Source organism: Equus caballus, chromosome 9, assembly GCF_041296265.1.
Source record: "Equus caballus isolate H_3958 breed thoroughbred chromosome 9, TB-T2T, whole genome shotgun sequence".
Classification (NCBI taxonomy): Eukaryota; Metazoa; Chordata; class Mammalia; order Perissodactyla; family Equidae; genus Equus; species Equus caballus.
Genome location: NC_091692.1, coordinates 2,576,615 through 2,590,433, shown reverse-complemented (window position 1 = coordinate 2,590,433; position 13,819 = coordinate 2,576,615). Strand labels below are relative to the sequence as shown.

Below are 13,819 nucleotides of genomic sequence, written 5' to 3'. Positions count from 1 at the left end.
CTTTCCTCTACCCCAAAATATCTCCACAGCTAGTCTCGGATTTTGCACTCCATAATTAGATGTGCGTTCTTCCTGGGTCTTGAAGGGCTTTGGTGTTTGGTTATTTCATGCAACTGGAAAATATTCCTAGGAAGAATAAATGCATCAATTAACACTTTAGAGAGAATTAGTTACTAAATAAAGGAGTGAGAGATCTGAAGCAACACAAAAGAAGAAAAACACCCAGCAGGGTACACCTGAGACAGATTTGAAACATTTCTCTGTCAGCCCCAAGGCTTTGTAAATTTATGTGCAGAAGACTGTTAGTAACAATAAACAATGCTAATTGAACACATTCTATCTGGCAGTGTGCCTGCGGCCTCGCTTGAGTAGCAGATTTGAATTAACAATCAAAGGACTCTCATACCCTCCAAAGATGCTTCCTTTATTTCTCTAGAATTGAACACAAATTAGTCCATGAGAACCTACATCCATTAATGGAGGAAAAATATAAAGATGCCCAATCAAAGGAACTCCAGGCACTTCTGATTTTAAAAGACGTAGATGCAGAATTTAATCTCAGTTAGTGCAGACTTTATCCTCCCCCTTGATCTCATCTTTTCTCTGGGAGAGGTGTGAGATAAAAATGGCCCAACCCAACGCCTTCCTGTGGTGCTCAGAGGCCTTCACTGTGCAAGTACGGTTTCTCTAGCATGGTTGCAGGGTCTCAGATGGTTGTCTCTAATATAGACTTTCACTTTCCATTTTGAAACCTAAAGATAAGCAATTCTCTGCAATTCTGGGCTGAATTCTCCATCTCCAATCCATAGTGATTCTGAGGGTGGAAACCCAGAGATAAATCTCAAGAAATACCAGGAAGGAAGAATGTCTCTGTTAAATCTGCACAAAGATTCTTCTGCTACACAAGATCGATCTCACTTGAGCTCGTCCAAAGCTCAGTGGTTAGTGAAGGAAATGTCTGGGAGTTTCCTCAGGTGGGCCTGACAGTACAGCCTGAGATCTTTCTTTTCCCCATATACTGTCACTCAGAAGAACAGAAAGGCCACCCATCTACTATTAACGCTTCAATTTTTATTTCGATAAGTTCAATGATCTAACAAAGGTCTAGGGACACAGAAAAACAAAGAAAAGAGGGGAAGGAAAAACTCTCCCATGTGTTACCCTCGAGGAGAGACCCAAGATGATGCTAAAACTGGAAACTTTCCATGTGGGGAGACAATTCTCTAGGGATCTCTAGCATTTCTGCCCTTGTGAGTAGAGCCACTGATGTTATGGACTTCTTTCCAAGACTGTTTGTATTGCAAACAGTCTTGGAACATAGACATAATGCCTCCCTCTAGAGAAGTAGGGTTTGTTTCCCGTCAAATACAGTAAAGATAATGTCTCCCTCAGGGCAAAAGATGAGGAGCTTTGCTTGCAGTGCATTAAAAAAGATTCAGGTTTCCTGAGCTTGGGGTTTCTTAGCCGTGACACAAAATCTTGGTGCAGTATCTACCTGGGCCACTCCACTCCTCTTGTGATTTTGGAAATAAGAGGCACAGAAATGAGCATGAAGCTTATGCTGCTTTTTGGGCTGTAATAAAGTCATTTGTCTCTGTTCCAGGAGTCTCATGCCCTCTTCCAGCATCCATGAAACCAGCAGGCTAACCTGAAGGGCTGCAAGTAGGGTGAAAATCTCAGACCCTTCACAGGTCCTGACGCCCAAAATTCCTGTTCTTGCCTTAGTGTAGCACTCACTATAATGTTATTCTGTTTGGGCCTGTTAATATCTACCACAGGCTGTAAACTGAGAATAGTGCATCAGACAGCTTAGGCTAAGTTGTGGTGTGGTAACAAATGACCTCAAACCTTAGTGACTTTAAACCCTGGAGTACTGATAATTATTTAACAGCAAGCTCTGCAGGAATTAAAGCCCTGATTTGCAATGTGTGGTGATTTCTATAGTGTCAATAATCCCACCTTGCCAGTTTTAAGCTAGTAATGTGGCATCACCTAAGGCAGAATTGGGAGGCGATGACTATAATCATTTCCCACAGCCAGCACAAGCCAACTCCGGCACAACGCTAGATTTACAACGGAGGTTTATTTCTTGCTCATGGTATGTACGTGCTCTGTACGGCTCAGCTTCGACTCTGCACCAGGTTGTCTGTCATTCCGGGCTACAGGCCAAAACAGCTGCCCTTTTCTGGCACAGGCCAACTAGTGGCAGAGGGGAAAGAGTAAGAGTGGAGCCATAGGATGCTCTTAATGATTCTGTTCAGAACTGACATGAGTCACTGCTCACTTTTTACTGGTCAAAGCAGATCACTGGGCCAAACGTAAGGTCAGCGGGTTGGGAACTACACTCCTCTTGTCAAGACAGGCCCAGTAAGAGAGACAGCAAGTGTTCTGACACTAACACGGTCTACAATAACGTGGGCCATGTCTTGTTCCTCCTTAAGTACACACCACCCAACACAATGCTTTGCACATAGTCAGTGCTCAGTTAACGATAAGACTAAATAACCAGTTTGTGAGAGTCTTAATGACAACTATGGAAGGGTGGGCTGAGAGATTTGCTTTTATTATGACATGAACTTTGTTCTCCTTTTCCCCAATGACTTCTCAGAGGTTTACACAGCCCTCGCTGCAGAATGCAGTGTATCTAGGAGTTAAGACTATTAATGTCTTAGGGTCTTACATTCAACAAAAATATCTTGAACCCATACTTTGAGTCAAGCATTGTTTTAGATTTGGGAATAGAGAGAAATAGGAAGGAAACAAGATTCTTGCTCTCATTGGACTTAAAATCTATCAGGAGATATATCATAGGCAAATAAACAAATAGCATATACCATGCCATTCTGTGATAAGTTCTATGGAGAAAAATAGGTATTTAAGTAACATTTAGAACCCACAGCAAGAGTACAAAGGAAGGCTCAACTATATTGTTTTTAACTAGTAATTAAATCTTCATTTAGCAAAGTATACAAAGTCACACAGAATCATGACAAGCGTGAGTTGTGAATTTGATGAGGATAATTTTCCTGCTTGTTTTTATTGTTTTGGTCACTAATTAAATCTTCATTAAATAAAGAATTTGTAATGTGTTGTCATAAGTTTTATGTGGATCTTGCTTGACTCTCACTGTTTCTAGTTTTTAAAAATTTAAGGAGTCTGCTTTTTTTGTAGATTTTTCATTTTATTTTTCTTTTTAGGGCTCTATTTTGTATTTTAAAATTTCTATCATCCTTTCAACTTGTCCTTATTCTCAGTGATCTAAAAATATATGGGGGGCCGCCCCCTGGCTGAGCAGTTGAGTTTGTGCGTTCTGCTTCAGTGGGCCAGGATTTCATTGGTTCGGATCCTGGGCACAGACCTAGCACTGCTCATCAGGCCACACTGAGGTGGTGTCCCACATAGCACAGCCAGAAGGACCTACAACTAGAATATACAACTATGTGCTGGGGAGCTTTGGGGAGAAGAAGAAGAAGGAAGAAAGAAAGATTGGCAACAGATGTCAGCTCAGGTGCCAATCTTTGGGGGAAAAAAAGAATGAAGTATATATATATATAATTGTATTCAATGTGGTGATAATTTGAATATATATTTTATCAAAAATATAATAAAGTAAATATAAAAATTAAGATTTTCATTCATGTTTTCAAATATGTTCTATGTTTTCTAAAATATTTAGAATTATCTGTTAAAATCAAAGGGCAAAATTCAAATTAGGATTAGAGAATATCAAAAATTTAAATTAATATAAATAAAGGCAACACTGAATTTTATTTTTCAAAGTTTTAATTAAATATTATTAAAATTTTGTCAAAGGAAACTATTTGCAACTTTACATTTTATGCCTAACAGCCAATGTAAAGAATTGGTATTATGCTTTATTCGTTATGCTTATATCTACTTATATACAAATTTGAGTAAATATAAGTTGTTTAACATTGCAAAATCTTCCTCAGGCCCCACAAGCAATTTTTCAGAACACGAATTGGAAGAGAACAAAGATACAGGGCGCTATTTATGAAGAATATATTGTATTCATGCTGTTCGAGAGAATGGATTTGAGAAGTTAATTAGTTTGTCCTTTCTCTTGAGTTCTTCCACTGACTTTGAAGTCACATCAATCCCAGGTGTTGGCAACAACAAAATTCACAAGCATTCACAGGTTTTGCATATAGTTGTCTTTTGTTTTGAAGACACAGGTAAAAACTGTGGAAAGACCCTTTCCCGGGGCCTGTGCAGCGTGAGTTCCAGGGTGCACGTTAGGATGGGGCCGTCCTGGGCCAGTGCTAAGTGGCTCCTGACCAGCAATGTTATCCGAGTGTCCTTTAATATGTCTGCTTTTGTGTGTTTCTGTACTACTTGGGCACCTGTAAAATACGGAACCACATAGTGCCTTGTAGGCTGCGGTAAAGAGTTTAGATTTTATTTTAGATGGATAACCTTTGGGGAGTTTTAAGCAAAGGGGTGACCTGATCTTACATCAATTTCAGAATTACTTTTCTGAATGCCCTGGGCAGAATGGATTGTAGGAGAGCCAAAATGGAAACAGAGAGACCAGAATGAAGGCTCTAGCAATGGCCAGGTGGAAATGAAGATGGTTTAGACAACAGCGGTGGATGTGGTTAAAAGCAGCCCAATTCTGGAAACATTTCAAAGGCAAAGCCCAGGGCAATCACTCACTCGCGCCTCCACACTTCTAAGATTAATTCCCTTCACTTTGAAATGAGGCCATCTTTACAATTGGGTTTATAGAAAGATTAAATGTGATAATCGATGTAAAGTTATTCTCATGATACCTGGCATACAACGTTCATACAGTGAATACTAGCCATTAAATTGCTTTTAAAGCATTACCTGATAAAATCACTTTTCCCAAATATCCTGTTTCGTGCCTCTAAATGTTTGCACATTTATATTTCTACAATTAGGAACCCATTGACCCTCTTCCTTTCCTGTCAAAATCTTCCTGTCTATAGAGGCTTTGAAGAACAAAGGCTTTCTAGTCTCAAAGGAACAAAGATAAAATATTGAAAATAGTGGGAGATGGGTTGATGTTTGGGGAGACAGAAGGTCTTACTCTTCACAAGCAGTTGCCTGTTCCACTTATTCTGAAACTGACCATTAAGTACAGAATACTATTTCATTAGCAATTCATTCATTTTTTTAAATCTCACCTGTACACATGAATAGATGTCTAAAAATAAAAATTAATCTTCTTTTCAAGAGACTAGTACTAATGATCTTTGCCTGACTTCTCCAGGAATCTTCTGCTCTCTCTAATGAGAAAAGGTTTTGCGCTGAACTACAGAGAACTCATATTGAGCGGGGCTTATGTACAATACACACCAACACTCTGGAAAATTAGACCTCGACCACATTTTTATTATATGTTTTACAATCAGTTGAGTTGTAAATAATTCTCCATATTGAAGTTCTGAATATGTTCTTTGAGTATCACAGAGCTACAGTTGCGTTTTCAAACAGAGGACAAATTATGAAGTCCATTAACTCCTAAGACTGTATTCTTCATTTTGTTAGTCCTATCACCAATTCTGCAGTCCAAAGGGGATTTGCAAAGTGAAGAGAGTTTACCAAAGCGATTAAACTGGTGTGGTAATCAAAATGGTTGCCACAATAGTCATTATTGATACAGTCATAGTTGGAAAAGAGGGAATTTTAAACTTTGTGGCTAATAAAAGCAGCTGGCCCTTTGGGCCATCAGTTCCGTTCAGTTTTGTAAGAAAAATACATTAGTCAGAAAGGCTCTAAATTCTCAGGCAGAAACACAGAAAACAATGACCCATGTTATTGAGGAGACAACTCTAGCTCCTCTTAAGACAGACACAGCATCTGCAGAGAAAAAAAAAGATACATTTGAAAAGAATCATCAGTAATGCGTGCTTTAATCTATTTTTAAATGGTAGCAGGAAATTCTCCTCTGATAATGAAGAAGATTGACTTCCATGTTCCGTTGCATTTAATTGCATTAAATGCTCCTCCTTAAATGTGTATAAAAGCTTGTGCCTAACTCTATTAAAGCACTAATGCTGTTTCATAAATGTTGATTTTTATCCATCTCTTCTACTAGATTATGAACTACTTATTGAAATAAGAAACACTAAGAAATGTCCTAACAGGGATGTGAGTGGTTCCGTTCTGAACATGTTAAGTTTGGGATGCTTATGAGGTAGCAGTCTAGTTTACCACATAGATCTTCCAAGAATGGAACTCATTTATGTTTCCTTGCATGATATGCATTACCCATCTCAGATCATTTTATACAATAGGTGTTCAATAAATATCTGCTAATTAACTTCACCACTAATGCAAATCATACTGGATTTTAAAGCTGATTATTTCATTTTGCAAATTAATAGAATTCACTCTGACTTCTTGCTTTTAAAGAAAGAAGTTGTGTGTAAAGTCATCATATAAAGTAGATATCCTCTTAGTGTTTACAAAACTTTTGTTAATAGAATGCTATTTTCACTTTGATTACTCTGTCTAAAGAAATACGTATTTCACTGTTTACACTGTGTATAATACGTATTCAGATACATATGATATGTAATATACAACTTAGCATATATATCACAATGTCTAGAGAAATACATATTTCAAGGTTGGCAGCGCTCATGCTGCTAAATGCAGACACACTACATGTTGAGAACTGCTGGGCCAAGTGCATACTCATTCAAACAATTTTCTAAGAATGGAAAAGGAAATAGGGAGAGGAAGGGAGGCTGACTCAGTAGGAGGATGTTTGTTAATTAGTAAACATGTGCTGTACGCATATCGAGCCATGTGGCTGCTTTTCAAAAAAGCAAAGCACGTGGAGAAATTTCAGCTGTTTCCTGAAAACATGCTCACTTACACTTCCCTGGTAGAGGGTCTGTTACCTGTGAGAACTGAGGAGCTCGCTTATTGAGAAAAAGAGACAGAATGTGGCAGGAGGGGGAAGCAGGTGCTGGAGAGGCATCTCAGAAGCAGGCTGAAGTAAGAGAAAACGTTGGTGGCTGAGGGCTTGTTCGACGAAAACAAGTGGATAGCTTATTCTTCTTACAAGAAGGGCATAGGCACACTATTTTTTCTTAGAACATTTGCAGATTCAGAGTTGAGGACAGAATTTGGCTGTGGAGGGGGTGGGAGGTGAGTGACAGTTGTTGACCACAAATTAAGTTTTCCAAGTATATTTACAATGTAGACGCTTTGATCAAGGACTGTCAGGATCGCCTTGGCCCATGACCTTGTTGTCCAGGCCCTTGGCCCATGACCGTGTCACCAAGTTCTCGGACTTTTGTTTCTTTACTCAATAAATATTTACTGAGAACACACTAAGAGCCAAACATTGTTCAAGGTGCTAAGAACACAGCCATAAAAAAACTAAAAAAAGATTACAGTCCCTGCTCTAAAGGAATTTATATTTTACTGGGGAGAGACAGGCAAAAAGCAAATAATCAAATAAACAAGATTTTCAGATGGTGATAAGTACCATGGAGAAACTAAAGTAGGGTGACATAATAGATACTGACCGTGACATTCAGTAGAATGAAATCCTCCCCAAGGTGCCCGACTGGCTCCAATGGGGTCTGACCCATCAGAGCCCCCAGGGGGACCACGGACCATTTACAGTCCAAGTCTGTGCGGAGATGGCACATGAGTTCCCTATTGGACAACAGCTCTGAAGGCTCCCAATTGGTCCTAGACCTACACTGGCTACAGGAGGCTCTTTATGATCCAGAAGCAGGAACGTTGTCCAATAGCTCTGAGCTGCTCCAAAATTATAGGCTGCTTTCAGCAGATGACCTTTGACTAAAATAACTGCTCCCTGCAAGCATGCCCTGATTTATGATCCGCTTATTTCTCTTGGTGGCTTTCACACTGTCGAGATCAGATTCCATTTAGCCTTGAGCCTTACCTCCCTTCTCTACTGACGTAATTAGACTCTCCAGCTCACTTTCTGCAATGAGGCAAGCTTGCCTAATCCTATCCAGGGTCTAACTCTGTCTAGTTGTAACTCAGATGGAACATACTGCTGACATGCCTCACAGTGACGACATCCCAGCAGAACCTGGTCTTTGCTTCCCTGGGGCCAACACCAGGACTTTTGCCAACTTGCCTATTCTCACAAATGCTCCAGAAACGCCTTTTAAATCTATACTATCTAAAATATTTTCCCAACCTAAGTGAAGATGTTGTTATACTTTGAACACTTGGTGGTAAAAGGACTTGAATAAGATATCTAGACTCTAGGCCTGCTAGTTGGTGGTGAAAAGCTCTATCCATCAGTACCAAAAATGTCAACTCCTTAAGAGGTACACCCACAGGTACAAGAATTTGAACTAAGAGACATGAGAGTTTGACTTAGTAAGTAGGAGTGGTCACTGGAGCTGTAACACCGGTCAAGTCTGAGCCGAAATGGCCCCAGAGCAGGGCAGAGGCTCGTGTTAAGCTGAGATTATGCAAGAACAGAAACGAGGAGCCTTGTGAGAGAAGCCCGGCTGCATATAGGAGAATGAAATGCAGGTATAGGCGGACAGATGCAGAGAAGAGAAATGGTGCTGTCTGAAAGAAAAAAGGAGGAACAGTAGCTTGTCTGAAGACTTTCCCAGCACTTTGAGGCCTAGCGGTACCATCTGCGGTTGGATTAGGCGAGGTTCCCTCACAGCCTTCAAATAAACTCCCTCTTCACCTGGTCTGTTGGAAAGTCTTTCTCAGCAACTCAAGCAGGTGACTTTGGAGTGAGAAGCTACACAGCTATTTCAGGGTCCCTCAAACTCTTTGTTAGAGTGACCAGACCCCTGGCCTCATTAGTCTTGAGCAGGTTTTCTCACACTACCTGTGCCCATAGCTGTGTCTCCAGATGGTTGACATTTTTGGGTAGAGTTTCTTTCTGCTGACTCGCAGGCCTGGAGTGTAGAACTCTTATTCAGGATGCTTTACCACCAAGTGTTCAAAGCATAACCTCTTAACCTCAGATTCTCAGAAAGGGAATCTGATTGCCCCAACTGGGCTTCGGGTTGCTTTTCTCTGCATTAGTCGTCCAGTCAGCTGTGGCGAGCCCCTGAGGATGAGGATCTTAAGATTCTGTGCTACGAACATGAGAGCCATAGGTGTGGTGGGGGGGAAGAGTATCTTCCATGGAGGGCAAGGGGAGGAAGGCAGTAATTAGCACACAGGTCCAGCGAAGCTATAAATTCCAGTCACCATCCACAATTACCAGCGAGGCCGCACTTTCCAGGCCAATGGCCATAAAGAATATGTTTATATATTCTTTATGAAAACAATAAATTGTTTACAGTTTTTTTCTGCCTCATTAAACAAAATGAAACAACCATAATGAATACTTTTGAATTTATTCCAGTTCTTCATTATGAATCAATTACACTGTTCCCTAATACAGTCTCAAGAAAGCTTAGTTTAGGCACCACATCCACGAGGAAGCCTTCTCTGACTTTATCCCATCGACTTCACCAGAAGCCATCTTATATAATCCATGGAACCCCCTTATACTGCTTATGATATTTTACGGAAATTATCTGTTTATTTACATGATTCCGCTACTTCACGTGGTCACACATGCTCTGTTTCGCACGCACTCTGTTTTCCCCACTCTGGACTGGAGACCACATCTTATTCATCTTTTTATCACCAGGGTCAAGCAGAGCAGAGCAGGTGCCCAGCTCCTGCTGGACTGACGTGAATACAGTGACGCTATCAGAAGGTTCTGAAATATTAGGAACTGTTGGTTTCTACACTAAATTATTCCCAGTTTTTTCTGTTTTATATTATTTTAAAAAATTGCTTTATATTGCTTCTGGTTTTTTCCCTTCCAATTATATGATGCTACTCTATCAGGTTAACTATCTCTAGAAAGCTTTCTCCATCCCTTTTATCAATTCAGTGATTTTCAAACTTTTTTGATCACATATCTTGATCAGTAGAAAATATTTGAACCCATACTTCCACTGAATGAGGGAGAGCAAATTTGCGTATAAATTTACACATATTTATTTATAAATTACATATATGTATTGTTGTATTGATATTTTATGTACACTCGTAACCATAAGCAAAAAAATAGAAACTAAAAAGAAAGGTTAGAAAACCATAAAATAAATATTCTTAGACTAAAGTGGTATTTTATGTTTTTAAAAATACAAAAATTCTTTTGCTTTTTGTGAGGTCACCTTATTTTAATCTTGGTATAACATTTAGTGATACAATATTTTGAAGGTTTGAGTTCTAAGTTCAGTTGGTTCAATACTTAATTTCCATGACTATCATGGATGGGAAGAATACTTCAAAAAGATGTCAATACAAGTGGACAAAGTATATCATGGTCTTTAGTTATTAAAATATGATACTAATTTTTCGTTTCCAGATACCAATTATGCCAAACTTTTTGTTGAAAGTAAGATAGGAAATTCAGTTCACTTTGATGTCACCTTGATGTGGGCATTAGGTTAAAAAAAGTTAATAAAAGGATTCAAAACTCTTCATTTGGAAAATGTTTAGACATTCTATTTCAAAGGTTTTAAAGTTTGCAACTATAAGCATTCGTATAGGTGACATGTTTGCATCATTTTTCAGCCCACTCTCACCTACTTATAGAAATATTTTCAAACACCTTCTCGATATTACTGATTTTCCCAAAAATCATTTACTTTCTCATTCACTGTAAAAATGATACCCAAAGTTACAATGGATGGCCTTGTGCACCTCTGCAATTCACACACTGCACTTTGGAGTGACGGCTGTCATGTGTGGTTGAGTGAGAAAACATGCCAACCTCAGCCTGTCAATATCTTCAGCGCCAGAAAGTATCATTTATTGTTTGGTGTCATTTTCATTTTAAGTGTATCTGTCTTATCTCCTCAGCCAGATTACAAGCAACTTGAAGGCCTGGTATCCTTCTCACTCTTCTACTGTTCACATTCCCTCACACAGTATCTGTCTACAAGATCTACGACACGTGTATTTTCTCCTGCTAAATTGCTTTCACCTTCCCATGTGCTATTGTCTTGTTTGCTTGAATTGTTATTTCTGTAAGGACAGCAACCTTGCTTCATTCTTCTTTGGATTTCTCACATCTGCCACATAACTCACAAGGACTTTTTTTTTGAGGAAGATTAGCCCTAAGCCAACATTTGCTGCCAATCCTCCTCTTGTTGCTGAGGAAGACTGGCCCTGAGCTGACATCCTTGCTCATCTTCCTCTACTTTATATATGGGACGCCTGCCACAGCATGGCTTGACAAGCGGTGTGTAGGTCCACACCCGGGATCCAAATGGGTGAACCCCAGGCCACCAAGGTGGAGCATGTGTTCCACCACCGTGTTGGCCCCTTACGTGGACTTTTAATGAACGTTTTTTGACTAAGACCAGATAACCCAATAGATTTGGCTAATAACCTTCTTTTACCCAGAAATTAAGCCAACAAGCTACGGATCAGGGCTCTAATGGAATTTCAATGATAAAAGGCAAATTCTATGAGGAAACAAATATTCATTTATTCATTCATTCATTCAATCAAGTAATGTTTATAGTAAACTTTTTTGTGCCACACATTAATTATAAATGTGGCATAATGAAACAGAAAGCAGAGAATGTAAACTAAAAACCAGATAAAGTAAACATGTTATATAATCACCATGTATTAATCCACATTGAATAGAGGCTTTTACTCACTCTTATAGAACTATTTACTTTTATTTTGTAACTCCCAATGTGCATGTAAGTTATTCATTCAATATTGGTCTGTTTTTCTCATTGGACTATAAGCCCCGCTGGGGCCCAGAGCAGGTCTGCACAGTTACTGCTCTTCCCCTGGTGTGTAGTACAATACTGGTGCATAATTAAGCATTCTATAAGCATATGCTGAATGAAAAGATAGATGGATGTATCAGGAGAAAACAACACTGAGAACTGCATGTTTTTTAAAGTCCAAAAATAGGGATTATGCTGTACACTTTAATCCTATACAGGGCTGTATGTCAGTTATATCTCAATAAAACTGAAAGAAAAAAATAGGGAGAATTATAAATCAGAAGATTTAGCTATCCTTTATTGAAGACAATTTGAGAAAGACAAATTATTCAAGAAAATACATCTTTATGAGTACATTAAAAAGAACAATTTAAAAGACAAATTTCTATAGGACTTTGGCAAAGGCTGACAGTTTCGAGAATTCAGTAATTTGCTCAACAAACACGTATTGCATCTGTACAAAGTGTCAGGCACTGTGCTGGTGCTGAGATGCAGGAGAGAAGATGAACTTGGTCCCTGTCCACACGGAATTCACAGAAATCCAGAAGATACTCAAAGATTACTTTCGTGTAAAACAAAAACTCTATTATCAAAAATAATTGCACATTTGAAAACATAAGCAAATACCTAACAGGACTTTGATTATATTTTGGCAAGTATAACTCCCAGTCCCCCATTGTGTTCTGTGGTTTCCCATGTAATCATGCTGCTCCACATTCCATGTCATTGTTCATGCTATTGCTCCTTGCTGGAATCCTTTCTCAGCGAAGCGCTTCTTTTACTTGCCTAAATCTACTCATCCTTTAAATTCCTTAAACACAAACCTGGCCTGCCATCCCCACCCCCTCGACCACCATAAGCTTTGTGTGCATGAGCCTTCATTGTGCTTACCATAGAATATTGGAATCGTGATTTATTTGTCTGTCTCTTTTCTGAATTCTAAGTTCGTCTAGTGCAGAGGGTATTTTCACTGATTTTGTATTTATAATGCCTGGTACGTAAGAGGAGATCAATAAATGTTTGTTAACTTGAACTGGAGCCTCTGTGTTTTCTTTTTAAAAACCTATATTTGCCTAATATAAGAGCAAGGACTTCACCTGACAGCCTGTATTTCCAAGATTTCTTTAAAGGCATTCTAAAATCTATGAGTCATCAGGAAAGGGCATAACTGAAAGCATTCACCAGCCTAATTATTTTTTTTCTTCTTACCAACGACTTAAATCCAGGCAAGTATTTGAGGCAGAGAATGTCTTATCTTTACCATTCCAGTCAAATAAAATCCATTTACCTTCTTAACACTTCAAATATCAAAACACCGCACCATGAGCAAAGTCAGACATATTTTTTGACATGCCTAGTGCCTAAAACGCTACTACAGTGCCAGAGGGAAACATTCTCTGGTACCATTACTGTTCCTGGGGCAGTAAAGGAGTTTTTCCAGAGACAGAAGAAAACAAAAAGAGATATGAATATATGAAAATATCGACCATCTGTGAATATTATTGCTGACTTGGCACCTCAAATACACAGGGAGGTCTCCTCATTGATTAACCACTATTTCAGCATCTCGGTATTATCTATTGCCACAATAATGCTTTGTAACAAACCATCCCAAACACAGTTCCTTAAAATAATAAGCATTTATTTTGCTCACTACAGGTGAACAATTTTGAATGGTTTAGCTGGAATGTTCTTCTGGTCTCAGCTGGATTTCCTCCCCACTCTGAGGGCTAGCTGGCAGTCGGCTGATCTAGAATGCTCTAGCTGGGTTGTCTGGAACAGCACAGCTCTCTTCCACATGCCTCTCACATCCTTCCTGCAGGCTAGCCCAGGCATGTTCTCACATCACAGCAGAGGGGAATGGTGAGCCGGGCCAATCACACAAAAAAGCAGCAAAAAGCACATACACTTTCCAAGTCTCTTCTTACGTCATGCTGGCTAACATCCTATTACCAAAGCCAGTCACGTACCCAAGCCTAGACCCCGAGTTGGAGGGAACTTGAAGGTTATAGAACAAACATTATGGATTTACGGAGGCCATTTAGCGGGGTCAT

At 39.3% G+C, this 13,819-nt stretch overlaps 1 long non-coding RNA gene across 2 annotated transcripts; it reads right to left on the bottom strand.

The window, feature by feature from the left end:
- Positions 1-5,358: 5,358 nt before the first annotated feature.
- On the bottom strand, positions 5,359-7,701 carry LOC102147364 (uncharacterized). Of its 2 annotated transcripts, none has more exons than XR_290797.4 (3): positions 7,530-7,701; positions 6,897-6,988; positions 5,359-5,847 (listed from the first exon to the last, which is right to left on the bottom strand). It is a non-coding gene; the product is annotated as an uncharacterized lncRNA (long non-coding RNA). The 2 variants fall into 2 exon arrangements; XR_011421181.1 differs by having other exon boundaries at positions 6,897-7,128; positions 7,530-7,700.
- Positions 7,702-13,819: the final 6,118 nt, after the last annotated feature.